Source organism: Bactrocera tryoni, unplaced genomic scaffold (assembly GCF_016617805.1).
Source record: "Bactrocera tryoni isolate S06 unplaced genomic scaffold, CSIRO_BtryS06_freeze2 scaffold_7, whole genome shotgun sequence".
Taxonomy (NCBI): domain Eukaryota; kingdom Metazoa; phylum Arthropoda; class Insecta; order Diptera; family Tephritidae; genus Bactrocera; species Bactrocera tryoni.
In genome coordinates, this window is record NW_024396366.1 from 1,885,602 (window position 1) to 1,900,537 (window position 14,936).

The 14,936-nt window shown below is 35.5% G+C and overlaps 1 protein-coding gene across 1 annotated transcript in view; it reads left to right on the forward strand.

The window, feature by feature from the left end:
- The window catches only part of LOC120781400 (DNA topoisomerase 3-alpha), a 63,900-nt gene that overhangs the window by 36,912 nt on the left and 12,052 nt on the right, over window positions 1-14,936 (forward strand). The window lies entirely within an intron of this gene.

The window sequence follows — 14,936 nt, forward strand, 5'->3', positions numbered from 1 at the left end:
CCGCATCTCGGCAAACAGTCAAATCTATTGTCACTGCCAAATCTGTATGAGGGGACGAAATGGCGTCAGGTAGGTAGATTCGAGCTGATATAGCGCATGTTTTGAGCTCCTGAACCGTTTAAATTTTTAAATACTTTTATATACTTTTACTCTACAAATGTATTTCTTGATATTTTAATTTATGCCTGAATTCAAGTTTATTAAATTAAATGGGCTATACCAGTGTGACAATTTCAAAAAATCGATTTTTTTCGCTTTATCGACAGTTTATATTTTCAAAAATATCCTGTGAAATCGACAAGGTCGTATCTTGAATGGTTTTTGAATGTCAGCGTTCTAAAGAGCGACTGCTCGCATGTATAAATAGGATAGTTGAAACTTTAAACGCGTTTTTCTCGAAACGAAATTTTTCAAAATTGCTGACATCATAACTCAAGGAGTAATTGACCGATCGACTTCAAATTGAAACTAGTATTCTTAAATATATTTACTTTACAATGACCATTTTGTATAATTTTTCTGCAAATTTAAAATAATAAACCAAATATTAATTTTATAGAAAAATATATTAAAATATTTAGAAAATGTACTTTTTATTTCGTACTTTATTTTTATTATTTAACACAACCGTCTTAATACTCGCCTCCAGAGGCAATACATACAGCAAAGCACTTCGTATACAAGAAATTTTTGCCTTTCGGGATGCCCCGTAAGAGAGCGTGTTTTATTCATAAGTGTAGTACTTTGTGCTAAAATAGATAAAATTGAAGGAAAACTTGGCGATAGGCCATAAATAACTAATATCAGATTTTTCGAACATCCGGCTGACTTTACTCTATATTATTGGTTTTACACCTTAAGGTATTTCCCTGGCTTTGATTCTTGCAAGTTGCAAGAGTATAAAATGTTCGGTTGCAGCCGAACTTAGCCTTTCCTTACTTGTTTAAAAATAATTAAAAATAAAATAGTCAACGTTAATGTTTTCCATTTCTTACTGTTTAATTTTACTATTTTAATAATTTGTGTATTAGATATATGAACGCCAAGCAAATATCTGAATCGATTTTTTTCTAGCAGTAAGCCTGAACTGATGTGATGTCGTTTACTTTTGCTATTATTAATAATTAACACCTTAACCGATATGGTGTAAAGTCAACTAGAATAATCAGGGGTGTTGTGGAATCCAAGACAAAATTGCTTAGCTGACAGAATTGCAAACCAATTCTGATTATCAATGGTGTCACAGAATCTGATTGGATTTTCGGCTTTTCGAACATTCGCAAAACCAATATTCGAATCAGCTGTTTACTAAAGTGACAAAACTTGCAAATGAATACATTTGGAAGCAATCCTATTAAAGTTTTTAATAAGTTCCGAATTAAAGGAAGATTTTAAGAGATAACATTTATCGAATGAATAAAGACGCATTTGGGTGTTAAATTATGTTTATTAAGTTTTGTAAATCTAATATCTTTGAATATTGGATTTTTTCCTCAAAAACTCAATAAGTAAGACATTTCGTGTTTTATACTTATGTTTTCCCCTATAGAAATAAAGATAAATTAATTCGAAATAATAAAAAAACTTGATTTCTTAACTTACATTTCAAATCTGTGAGCGACTATATTCTTGCTTTGTTTCTGATAGCAAAACCGATAAAATTGGTTTCCGAGACCCAAAACCGATACAAATTCTGTTTCGAATATCAAACCAATAATATCTGAATTCATGGCACCTACTATTTTTTTTTGATGGGTTTCAATTCTGATTCCGACAACTATCAGATTCCACAACACCCCTGATTATCTCTTTGCCAAGTCTTTAAACGTTTTTTCCTATAACTAGAATTTTCTGTTCACTATCGACCATTACTCTAAAGAACTATTTTGGTATACCTTGTGGGAGCTGAACGATCCAGGGCAGCTTAAGAAGCAGCATACCTTGTAAAAGAACAATAAAATCTGCTTGCGAACTCACTTGCAATTTATATGTATTATTGAACAAAATTGACCGATTCATTTTAATTAATAGAAAAACTTAATTCAAAGAAATAACTATAAAACAATAAATAAACATCCGCTGGGCAACTCCCACTCTTACTTTTTGAGAAGGACACGTTCTGAGAAAAGGACAAAAATAAAATAAGTAAGGAAGGGCTAAGTTTGAGTGTAACCGCACACTTGCAAGGATCAAAGCCAGAGAAATACCTTTATACATATGTTGGCAATATTAAAAAATGTAGCGAAATAGTTCACTTCATTGTTCGATGAAAATTAATTTTGAGTTGATGTGAAAAACGTCAACCAGGGAATCGGAGTTCATTATAGGGATATTAATGTAATCTTATAATTTTTAAGAAAACGTGTTCACTCGCGTCGATTTAATTCTATTTAATCAATTTCAACACTGTCGGTACGGGTTCTTAAAGTATTTGTTCTAAGCGTATTTAGTTATAGTACCTGAACTGGATTAGAAGATATGTACATTTACTCTCGAAGGAAGTAAAATTTTTTAAAAAATTTTAGCCCAGCACTGTCCTTTGCTACTGTTGTTTTCTGTACCAAATTACAGTTTTATTTCGTAGTTAAGATATTTAATAGGTTTTCATTAATGGCGCTAAGTGGGCGTGACAGTGGTCCGCTTACCGATTACTCGTCCTCACTCTGTTTTTGCCAAGGAACACGTTTACCATATTTCATTTAGATATCTCAAGTTATCTTACTCAAGTTACTGCTTACACAGCCAGTCAGGCAGACGGACGTACAGACAGTCACTCGGATTTCAACTCGTCTCGTCATCCTGATCATTTCAATAGATGTAACCCAATATCTAATTCCACAATTTTTAGGTGATACAAACAACCGTTAGATAAACAACCTATTGTACTTTGTAACAATGTTACAAGGGTATAAAAAATAACACTTACATTTGACAGCCCGAGCATAGGGCAGGATAAATGTAACATTTTTGTGAGAAAAGAAAACATACTAATTGGCTTCTTACATAAGTACTTTACTGGCGTAGACACCGCTTACGCGATTATAGGCGAGTTAACAACAGCGCGCCAGTCGTTTCTACTTTTCGTTAAGTGGCGCCAATTGGATATTCCAAGCGAAGCCAGGTCCTTCTCCACTTGGTCCTTCCAACGGAGTGGAGGTCTTCCTCTTCCTCTGCTTCCCCCGGCGGGTACTGCGTCGAATACTTTCAGAGCTGGAGTGTTTTCGTCCATTCGGACAACATGACCTAGCCAGCGTAGCCGCTATCTTTTAATTCGCTGAACTATGTCAATGTCGTCATATATCTCATACATCTCATTGTTCCATCGAATGCGATATTCGCCGTGGCCAACGCGAAAAGGACCATAAATCTTTCGCAGAACTTTTCTCTCGAAAACTCGCAACGTCGACTCATCAGTTGTTGTCATCGTCCAAGCCTCTGCACCATATAGCAGGACGGTAATTATGAGTGGCTTATAGAGTTTGGTTTTTGTTCGTCGAGAGAGGACTTTGCTTCTCAATTGCCTACTCAGTCCGAAGTAGCACCTGTTAGCAAGAGTTATCCTGCGTTGGATTTCCAGGCTGACATTGTTGGTGGTGTTGACTGTCAACAGTGGCGTGAGAGCCAAGTCGCGAGTGCGACGACTGTTTGTTTGATGACAGGAGATATTTCGTCTTGCCCTCGTTCACTGCCAGACCCATTTGTTTTGCTTCCTTGTACAGTCTGGAGAACGCAGAACTAACAGCGTTATTAGGTTCTGCAGCTGGAATTATTTTCTCCAGCAGAAGGTTGAAGAAGTCGCAAGATAGGGAGTCACCTTGTCTGAAACCTCGTTTGGTATCGAACGGCTCGGAGAGATCCTTCCCGATCCTGACGGAGCTTTCGGTGTCGCTCAACGTCAGTTTACACAGCCATATTAGTTTTTCGGGGATACCAAATTCAGACATCGCGGCATAAAGGCAGCTTTGAAATCGACGAAGAGGTGGTGTGTGTCGATTCTCCTTTCACGGCTCTTTTCCAAGATTTGGCGCAGTGTGAATATCTGGTCGGTTGTTCATTTGCCAAGTCTAAAGCCACACTGAAAGGTCTAATCAGTGACGGTGGGCTTTAATCTTTCACACAATACGCTCGATGGAACCTTATCTGCGATGTTAAGGAGGCTTATCCCACGGCAGTTGGCGCAGATTGTGGGGTTTCCTTTTTTATGGATTGGGCAGTGCACACTTAAATTCCAATCGTTGGGCATGCTTTCGTCCTACCATATTTTACAAAGAAGCTGATGGATGCTCCTTATCAGTTCTTCGCCGCCGTGTTTGAGTAGCTCGGCCGGCAATTCATCGGCTCCCGCCGCTTTGTTGTTCTTCAGGCGGGTAATTGCTATTCGAACTTCTTCATGGTCGGGCAATGGAACGTTTGCCTCATCGTCATTGATTGGGGAATCGGGTTCGCCTTCTCCTGGCGTTGTGCGCTCACTGCCATTCAGCAGGGTGGAGAAGTATTCCCTCCATAACTTAAGTATGCTCTGGGCATCGGTGACTAGATCACCTTTGAGGGTTCTACAAGAGTATGCTCCGGCCTTGAAACCTTCTGTAAGTCGCCGCATTTTTTCGTAGAATTTTCGAGCATTACCCCTATCGGCCAGCTTATCAAGCTCTCACGCATTCGGCCTCTTGTCGCACCAGTTGTTCTTTTGCACTTTCCGAAAACCAATGGTTTCGGTTGCAGCTGTACGTAAGGAGTTTGAAATGCCGTCCCACAGTTCCCTTATACCGAGTTGTTGACGAGTGCTCTCAGAGAGCAGATGTGCAAGCCGAGTAGAAAATCGTTCGGCTGTCTGTTGTGATTGCAGCTTCTCGACGTCGAACCTTCCTTGTGTTTGTTGACGTGCGCTTTTTGTTGCACAGAGGCAGGTGCGAATCTTGTTAGGACCTCGGAGCGTACGCACGTCTAGAACTCTCGAGACGTGTCCTTCGTCTATCACAACATGATCGATCTGGTTGGTGGCTTTTCGATCCGGAGACAGCCAGGTAGCTTGATGTATTTTCTTGTGCTGGAATCTAGTACTACAGATAACCATATTTCGGGCCCCGGCGAAGTCGATCAGCCTCAACCCATGTGAGAATGTTTCGTCGTGGAGGCTGAATTTACCGACCGTAGTGCCAAAGATACGTCCTTTGCCCACCCTGGCGTTAAAGTCGCCAAGCACGATTTTGACATCGTGGCGAGGGCAGCTCTCATAAACGCGTTCCAAGCGCTCATAGAAGGCATCTTTGGTCACATCGTCCTTCTCTTCCGTCGGGGCGTGGGCGCAAATCAACGATATGTTGAAGAACCTCGCTTTGATGCGGATTGTGGCTAGACGTTCATTCACCGGAGTGAATGATAGTACTCGGCGACGGTGTCCCTCTCCCACCACGAATCCCACACCAAACTTGCGCTCCTTTATATGACCACTGCAGTAAATGTCACAAGGACCTACTTGTCTCAGTCTTTGTCCCGTCCATCGCATTTCTTGGACGGCGGTGATGTCAGCCTTTATTTTCGCGAGGACATCAACCAGCTGGGCAGCGGCACCTTCCCAATTAAGGGACCGGATATTCCAGGTGCATGCCCTCATTTCGTAAACTTGCGCAGTGAAACTATCCTTTGACACTGCCGATGGTATACAAAAAGCATGCTCCTGTTTCTGTTTCACCTTGTGATCCATCGATGAATACAAGGATTTCGCCGTATCATTGGTGTTTATTTCACCATAGAACATAAATCGGGAACAGCATTCCGATCACATTGCCAACCTAACTTAAGTTTTGTAGTAAGGTCGAGTATGATTACATGCTCATGGTGACGATGAGCCTGAGTGCAATGATATAAAACCTTGAGCCGGCTGGCCGTAAGCCATGCATATTACTTTACTTTAATGTGTAAAGTCAGGTATCAAAGATGCCCTTCAAAGCATTCGTTAAGTTGGGTTTCGTAACACCCCTTTTCTTTCCTTTTTCTTTTCATTAGTGCTTTCTACTATATCTTACTATAGGACGGATAACACTAGTGTTAAGGCAATGTACCTTTGGAGTCGTACCACACATTAGGTGCAATGACTGTTCTAAATCAGTGGTGTTCTAAATCTCTCCAGTTCATTTTTTAACAATTATATATTGACAGTTCGCGAGTGCAATAATCGAATTAAAGAAGGACTGTTAATTGTGTTCCTCCAACAGATGATATTAAAGCACTGGTGTAGGAGTATTAATTCATTGGTCGAGGTGAACAAAGCAAATGGGTCAAGTTTACGGAATACCATTAGTTGTCTAATGAATGATTTTTATATCTAAAAGCATTCTAAAAGTCTTTCGTTATAATTTTTGGGGTGAACATACTCTAATATTTGTCGCTAGCACATCGCTTAGCTTTGTTGAAGGCTCTGAATGAATTTTGTCTAGGTATAGATTTTTTTGTTATAAAAATTTACTTGAAACGTGAAAATTATTGTATTACAAATAGAAGTCTTTATACATTTAATATTATGGTCGAAAAATTTTAAATCGAACTTCTAATATCAAATCCCATTCAATTAAAAAACACAATATAAATCGTAAACGTGCGGGTAATATATTTCATTGCAATGTATAATACTGTAGTCAGTTCGTGTATTGAATAGAAAAATTTCACAAAATAAAACGTTATGGGCCAAGTTTTGATAATCTTTCTGGAATTTCTTCTGTGTGACTTCAATGTTATGAAGCATGTGCAGCAACGTCTGACCGATCAATCTATCTTGAAGCATGTTCATCTTCAGCCACGTTTTCACGCGGCGAAGTGTCGAAAAAAGGGTTTAGAGCTCCCATTCGCATTTCTTCAATATTGCAGTAGACGGCATTTATTGTCTTTTTGTCTGTGCCCCCAATGGCACTGCCAGTGATCAAGTTCACATTTGAGCTTCAAACGTTATCTATATATCAATCAGTCAATAAGATTTTCCATTTCTTTGTTTTTCAAAGCACATACTTCTTCTGGAAGCAGCAAACTCTGTTGAAATCCATCCAATATTTCTTCAGAAAAGTGTGTCTTCAAATCTTCGCCGATTGTATCCAACAGAGGGATGTAGACTGCCAGCCTGTAGTATTCTTCGCAACTTTTGCGTGTTGTTTGCCGGCCGTGAATTCTTGGTTTCATTTCGTCAACTTTCAATTCTGCCGCCATTTTTTTCGTTTCTGAATAAATGGATCGAAAAGGTTTCTCAACTTTTTGTCTTCGATTTCGGAACGTTACAGGCAGCGTATCTATCATATTTGATGCCTTTTTCACATCGATCGATTTTTTCTGAAGAATCACGCTAAGTGAATGAGTTAGAGAAAGAATATCACATAGGCAAAATATCCCAATTATAAATTGAAATTTGCACACGGCTGCTAGTTACTAATTTTTCTATGTTGGAAAACTTGGAGGATAAACCGCAGAGAATGTATCAATCGAACAGGTGGAGCTGAATGCAGCATATTTAGCACTTTAATCTGCATACGTTGCTACACTTTGCAACTTCGGTGGTATCTTAGTATTATTTATTATATTTAAAAATGGAGACAGTCTTTAATTTTATATTTGAAATAAAATGGCGAATTTTTGGATTATAACTATTTCTGTTACTTTATATTTTTTCAGAGTAGTAAAATTACTAATAAGCCAAAAGCAAGTGTATATCCAAACCCGCTCGACCAATAGGACATTTGACATTGAACATAGGACATTTTGACATTCCGATGTTATACAGCGAAAATGGGCGAAATCGGATAATTCCCATATAAAACAATTTTAAATCTCATCCGATTATTTCACTTTCCTCTGTTCAAATCAAGAACCAATCAATATATTCGAATAAAATAGTGCGATTGTCCAAATCGGAACGAAAACTATATAAGCCCCTAAAAATTGGAAATATGGACTTCGAAGCCTAAGGCTGACTTTCTGAAAAATATATCGGTCAATGTGTGAGATTTATAAAAAAATTAGGAGATAATCCTTTCCTGATAATTATATGTATGTATGTCAAAAATGGGTTGCATCGGTTCAACTTTTCCCTTAGTCCCTATATACCGAATATAATAATTTTCGAACTTCCGGCTGACTTTATACGGTGACGGTGCATATCTGCAAAACATGAAATAGTCCCCACATTATTAATTCAAGGATCCGGTTAATTTTACGCCTGTTTCTGTTAATAATTTGTAGTAATGGTTATTCGAAACGTGAATCGTTACGCGCATTGAACTGTATTCCGAAAATTAACTTTAACAGTTGTTAAACTGTTTCGAGGATTGGAAAAAACGTTGGTACAAGTACTATATTGGGGCCAAGGGGGATTACTTTAAGGGGAATGACATAGTATTTGAACAATTATTTAAGAATTTTTAAATAATTAATAAGTCTTACTATTTTTTGCTTATATTGGAGTAATATTACTTTTCCTCCTATTACGGTTTCAACACCATTGAATTGAAGATAGAGCAATTCAACTTCAGATCAACCCAACCCTTTTTAGGTTTTACGATTTTAAACTATTTTCAGTCGAAGTTTGATTGGATTTTACAGATAATTAATAGCTTTACATTTTTAACGAAAAATCAAATCATTTTAATTTAGTTATTCCTCACAAAAATATCAATAATTATTATAATGGACATTGGTTTTGATTTATATTACGATGGCAAAAATCTTAGGGTCCAAAATGCAAAACACGTATTTTTAAAATAGGTTTTGAAAATAAAATACCTTCTTAAGCATAAGCACTTATATTTATTTAACTGATTTTAATACGAGTACTAGTAAAATTTGAAAAATGAACTTTCTGAATATTAAGTTGTCAAAAAAGTCTTGCGGTATTTTCGCTAGTTGGCGCTGAAAGCGCGTAGTTCTAGTTTTATTCGTCACATCGGGTCATGCTATACCTTTTTGGAAAGCCCATTTCACGCGCTGTTTGATTGATTGTCGTTTCTTTTAAGTCGTTCATGAGTTATAGCGTCGCAAACTTGGAGCAAAATCAACGTTTCGTTCTGGTGTAGAGGTGGTCGAAGATGCGCCACGGTCCGGACGGCCTGTTGTTGAAAATTGCGATAAAATCGCTGAATTGGTCGAAAGAGACCGGCATAGTAGCAGCCGTAGCATCGGTCAAGAGCTGGGCATGAGTCATCAAAAATTCATTTCAATTTCAATAAATAAAAAAAATCAATAAAAATACCGCAAGCATTTTTTGACAACCCATTATGTGATGGTTATTTTTGAGAAACGAAAATTAGTTGGTGAAATTTTAGTTTGAATGAAAAAACGAAAATTCCAATGTAAAATGTATGGGAACCTAAATATAGAATAGCAACCCCTTAGAGTTAAGCTACAGCGCCTGGCTTGAAGGAGGATTTTTTGTTTGTCAATCACTAACATTTGAGGGGGTAAGAGTTGAAAAAAAATTCAAAATTTTTTTTGAAGCACCCTAATGTTCAAGGATCCTAAGGTAGTGTCTTCATCTTTTGAATATAGTAGTGTTTTCAGATCTATTGTAGTAGTATTAACATTATCACTGGATGCTGAAAAATCACAGTCCTCAACAAACATATAATAAGATTCTTTTCTTTCCTTCTTTTTATCAGAGTCAGTATGTTGGACTTGGACTTTCTCATTTCTGAAACAAATACTTCTTTGATGTATTCTCTGTTGGCTTTTGGCACTCATTTCATTTTGAAAAAGGGATAAGATCCTGATGCTATTATGCCATCTTTTGCATTTCTTTGCATTCTCATCACGTCAGGTATAAGACATCCATAGTAAGTATCTTTGTCCCTTCTAAACTTCTGATGCCATCAGCAATAGGCTTTGAACAGCTCATATATGGCCAATGTCCAATCCTAGTTTCTTTAAAGATTCATTTAGGGTACCCTTTACTGCCAATAGATCTTGAATGCAATTATTGTTTGAATTCTAGATATATTTCACAGGCTTTATGAGACCTCGCACAGAGATTCAAGCTGCTTGACATTTTGCCATAGCTGTAACATAAATTTTTTTGAATGATTTTTTTTTTTGAATCTAACTTTATCCATATCTTGTGAAGCTATTAAATATAATTTGTGTGTGGCATACCTTTCATGATTAGGCAGTTGCAACTCTTCAAATTCTTCAAATGACTGCGGAAATTGTCTTAATCTCCATCGTCAATATTATTATACATTATATCAATATTTTGAGTAAGAGTTTGTTCTTTCACTTATTCCTATACTTTGTATATCTGAATCTTGCCCATATATTCTAAAAGCTTTGACCATATTTGATCCATTGTCCGTAATAGTCTTTATTATTTTTAACAGTTTCAAATCAAATTCAGAATTAATCTCTGCAATCACCAAAGCTACTTTATCGTAACTATGTGTTCCCTTAAATCTTCTACAAACCAAAGTTACACCTTTTTGGTTAAATTTATCACAATCAATTCAATGAGCAGTTACGCCTAAATAACTTCTTTTAGATGATGATCTTATATCAGCTACGGTGCATATAAAATCAACCTTTCTTAATTGTTCTTTTGTATTTTCTATATATTCCACATATTGTTCTGCAATTTTTTTATAACATGTTTGTTTACACATTATTTTCGGTGGAACACTTAATTGCTGTGTACCTTCAATTAGAGTCTTAAAGGATTCATTTTCTACAATTGATATGGGTGACATGGTATCCACTAAAAAATCCACAAGTAACTTGTCGAAATTAACTGATTTTGGTAAGATGGCTGGAAGAGTAGATTGTTTCAATATTTTAAATGAACTGTATTCCCCGCCAGCATCACCAACATCTTTTCTCTTCCTGTTATGTTGAATTTTGAGTTTCTCATACTCTGCTAATATATATGTACATATATCAGCATGTCCTCTTTTCTGCAAAAGTTTAATTAATAGTTTAAAGCATAGAAATTTGAAATTATATTATTTAATATCAAATAAAATCCTTTTTGTTAGCTAGCTAATGAGTTTTGAATTCGAAATTATTTGTTTAACAAAATAAAATACAATTAAAATTTTTAGTTTTACTTACTCTTAAATGGTTCAAAAAGTTGGTTGTTGAATTTAAACTTCCCTTAGATTGTAAGTTCCAGATATATTTACGTCACTTCCAGAATCATTCCTAATGTCTTTGAAAAAGTGTTTTAATATAAATGGAATGTTCTTGTCCCTAAAAAAATAAGAGGTTTTACATCACTTATGTAATGTACCTTGAATATATGTATGTACATATAAAAATTGACGAAAAATGGACACGGCATCATCACACGTAAACGGCTAGCACATACAGACACAGGCTGACAGGCAGACGGATGGACAGACGAACAAAGTTATCTTATAAGGGTTCCGCTTATATTCTATTTTGAGGTAGGGTAAAAATTAAGAACGGCGCTTGACAAAATAAAGAAATTGAGTAAACTCAACGGCCAGGACAGGAAAACGTCTGTCGCTTATCGCGCATATTACTTACATAAGTGTTATTAAAAAAAATTGTGTTAATTCAATAAATTATACGCTCTGGAATTAAACAATAACATCGAATGGGCACGAATAATGCGATATTGTAATCAACTAACGTTGGTCGATATCGGATAAATTTTATTTAAATTTTATAAAAATTATTTATAAAAGTAATGTATTACTTACCGACTCGCAAGTTACTTTTTAATATTACACAGATTCTTCAGAATCGAAAAGAAAAACAATTTGTTTAATATCGAAAAATTAAATGAGTTTTATTTCAAATTAGTTAAGCTTGTTTCTTTTTCAAAATTGTCGTTGCCAAAAAGAAGTGATTGTCCATGCCGTCATTTTACAGAAAGAGGCCCGACTACACTTGCAAAAAAGTTTTATGATTAGTATGTGTATCAGAGAGCTGCAACGAGTATAATAAAATCAGAACAAACAGTCGTGCCAAAAACACAATCAAATCAATTCAGTTCAGCATAGACAACATTGTTAATCAATTCGAGTAGCCGCCAGCGTCAACTGATCTGATGCAACACGAACAATCTGTTCTTCGGCAATCACAATCGTGTAAGCGGTATGCCTGGCTTCGGTTGCAATCGTATCATGTCAGTTCATAGCGTTGCGACGATTATTTGAATTGAAGTGAAACTTTGGGTAAACTATAAGTAAATCTGCGAGTAAATCTATGGGTAAATCTATGAATATAGCAAACAACAACAATTTTCTGTTGGAATGATTTGAATCATGTGTGACAAAAAATGTATCAGCTTTGAAAATGTGCGCATGTTACAAATTTTCGAAGCGTAAACAATGGAAATTCCATCGATAATGTACATACATATATACATACATTTGTTGTATGTATGTACTCGATGGAATTTCCATTCTACATATAACATATGTACATATATACATACATACATGTATATGCAAACATATGTATTTGAAATAGAACAAAAGTGCACTAGTAAATCAGTGTTTAGGGGATGATATACAAACCAAACTCTGTCGATCATTTCAATCATTGAAGCATGAGTTTGCATCACTTTGGGTATTTTCTGCTGATACGAACGTTCATAAACAAATCAGGTATAAGCTGATCGCTAGTGATTCAAAGTTGTTCTCTATCGCTGATTTGAAGACAAACAGTGCGCGTGAACACGTGGCTGACTTTACTCCATGGGATTTTTGATTGAATGTAAGGTGCCAGGGAACATTTTTTTAGTATGTGGCATAATAATAGTTATAGACAAACTCTGATCGATACTACCCCAACTCCCATATACTACGCATTGATTTTCGTTTTTCTAACAAACCTAATTCCGAATATGGCGGTCAGTGTATGAGTTATATATAGTATATCTATATACAATTGCTTGGAGACCGATCTTTCGGTTGACATTTTACACCTTAATTTGTTTCCCTGGCTTTGACTCCTGCAAGTTGCAAGCCTATAAAATGTTCGGTTACATCCTTACTTAGCCTTTGCTTACTTGTCGATTAATATTTTTCTTGTTAGCAGTTGAAAATTTATGATGCTCTACATAGTCAACCCCACTGACACAGAGTTAAAAACTTTAATACAAAGTTTAAGTTTGTCCACAATTCAACCGAGTTTTTTTTTGCTAGGATGAGTTGAAAACCATAAACCCGATTGTCAAAACTCCAGCCTGAGTGAAGATGGATTGAAAACATAATAGGGGCCTTAATAAAATACCAAACTCGAATTACAATCACGATTTCGTCAAATAATGAATGTTGAATTCTTTTGCAAAACTTTTTAATATGAAGTTTAAGGAAGTGACTTCCCGTTTTTTTTTTTATTTAATTTTTTTACTCAGTCCTTAAAATTAAATAACATTTGATTAAAAAAAAAATAAATGCATACATTTCTTAGTATATTCGATAAAACAAAAATAAAGTAATGTAAATCATATATTTAAAGTTTTCTGTTAACAAAGTAATGTTATTCATATTAAAATCTCGTAAACTTGAATCACGATAGATAAAAATATATAAAGAACGCTAAATACTATCTTCTTGGTCGGTTTCAGGTAGCAAATCTTTAACAGATCCATCCCATTTTAAATTTAAATACTCGTGATGGAATTTTACGGGTATAGTTTTTTTATCGCAAAGCGTTTTCAAATCCTTATATTTAGCAGAAGAAATGTTTAATATATGATCATATAATTGAGTAGGTCCCTCACAAACTATTTGGGAGTTTCGTCTGGATCGTGGAATTGAATCTAGATCATAATTTATGGTTTCAGATTCATCAAAGTAGCCATATTTAAGAGTAATATTTGAATTTTTTTTTCCAATGTAACAGAGCATAATTTTGTAAATTGAATTTTCACAGAATTTGGAAGTAACGTCTGTGAAAATGTCTTCCAGTCTTTAAAATCACTGTTAGTTAATTCAATACAATTATATTTTCTTGGGTTAGTTCTTGCATTTGATATTATGGTGTACCACTCACTTGGAGCCCAAATAGTCCTATTCCGAATAAACGATTCAATTGTACTATGTATCGATTCAACAGGCATCATGGTGTGTCCAGGCAACAAGTATGTGATTTTTATATTAGTTACAAAATTAGAATTTTCAACAAAATAGGTTAATGTCGCAAGCATAGCTCTGTTTTTGTTCTGTCCTGCGCAGCTATCACAATAAAGATGGACTATCGACTGGGTTTTTCTTTCATCGACTAATTTAAGGTATTGGAAAACAGTTGTGCAAATTTCATTACATCCTCGTTTACCATCCTTTTCTCTCCATTAAAAACAAAACCCATCTCTTGTACCACTCTCATAAAAACTTTCATTGTAGAATGAATATTTTCTAGAATAGAACAAAGTAACACTTTTTCCATAGGGAGTATTTAAGACTTTTTGCAAGTCGAAACTTGTACATAAAAAAGCCGGATGCTCTTTGCATAGCTTTTGGTCCTCCAAAAATATTTGTTTACATTTCTCTTTGTCCTTTAGATGAATTTGATACTCTTCTGATGAATGCAATTGCTTTTTGGATTCTGTGTCTAAATTATTGTAATTCTCGCATAAGATACATTTATCTTTTTTAGGTAAATGAAAGCCTAAATTGAAACTGTTTTTAAAAATATTACGGAATACTCTTAACGATAACTGACTATTTACTTTATTAAGAGTTTTCAAATGTTCTACATAATGCTGATATACAGTTTTTATGTTTCGAAATTCTTGAGGTAGATATAATTTTGTACTTTTGTTCCTGCAATAATGTGAAGGAACCGCTGGTAATTCTTCTATAAAGGATTTTACTAGCGATATGCTTGCTTCCTCAGATTTGTTGTGTGCAGTTGGCTTTTTCATATTTTCAAGGCAAGTTTTATACGAACTTTACGGATATTAAAATCGTTTGTGAAATGTTCAACGTTTTCAGTAA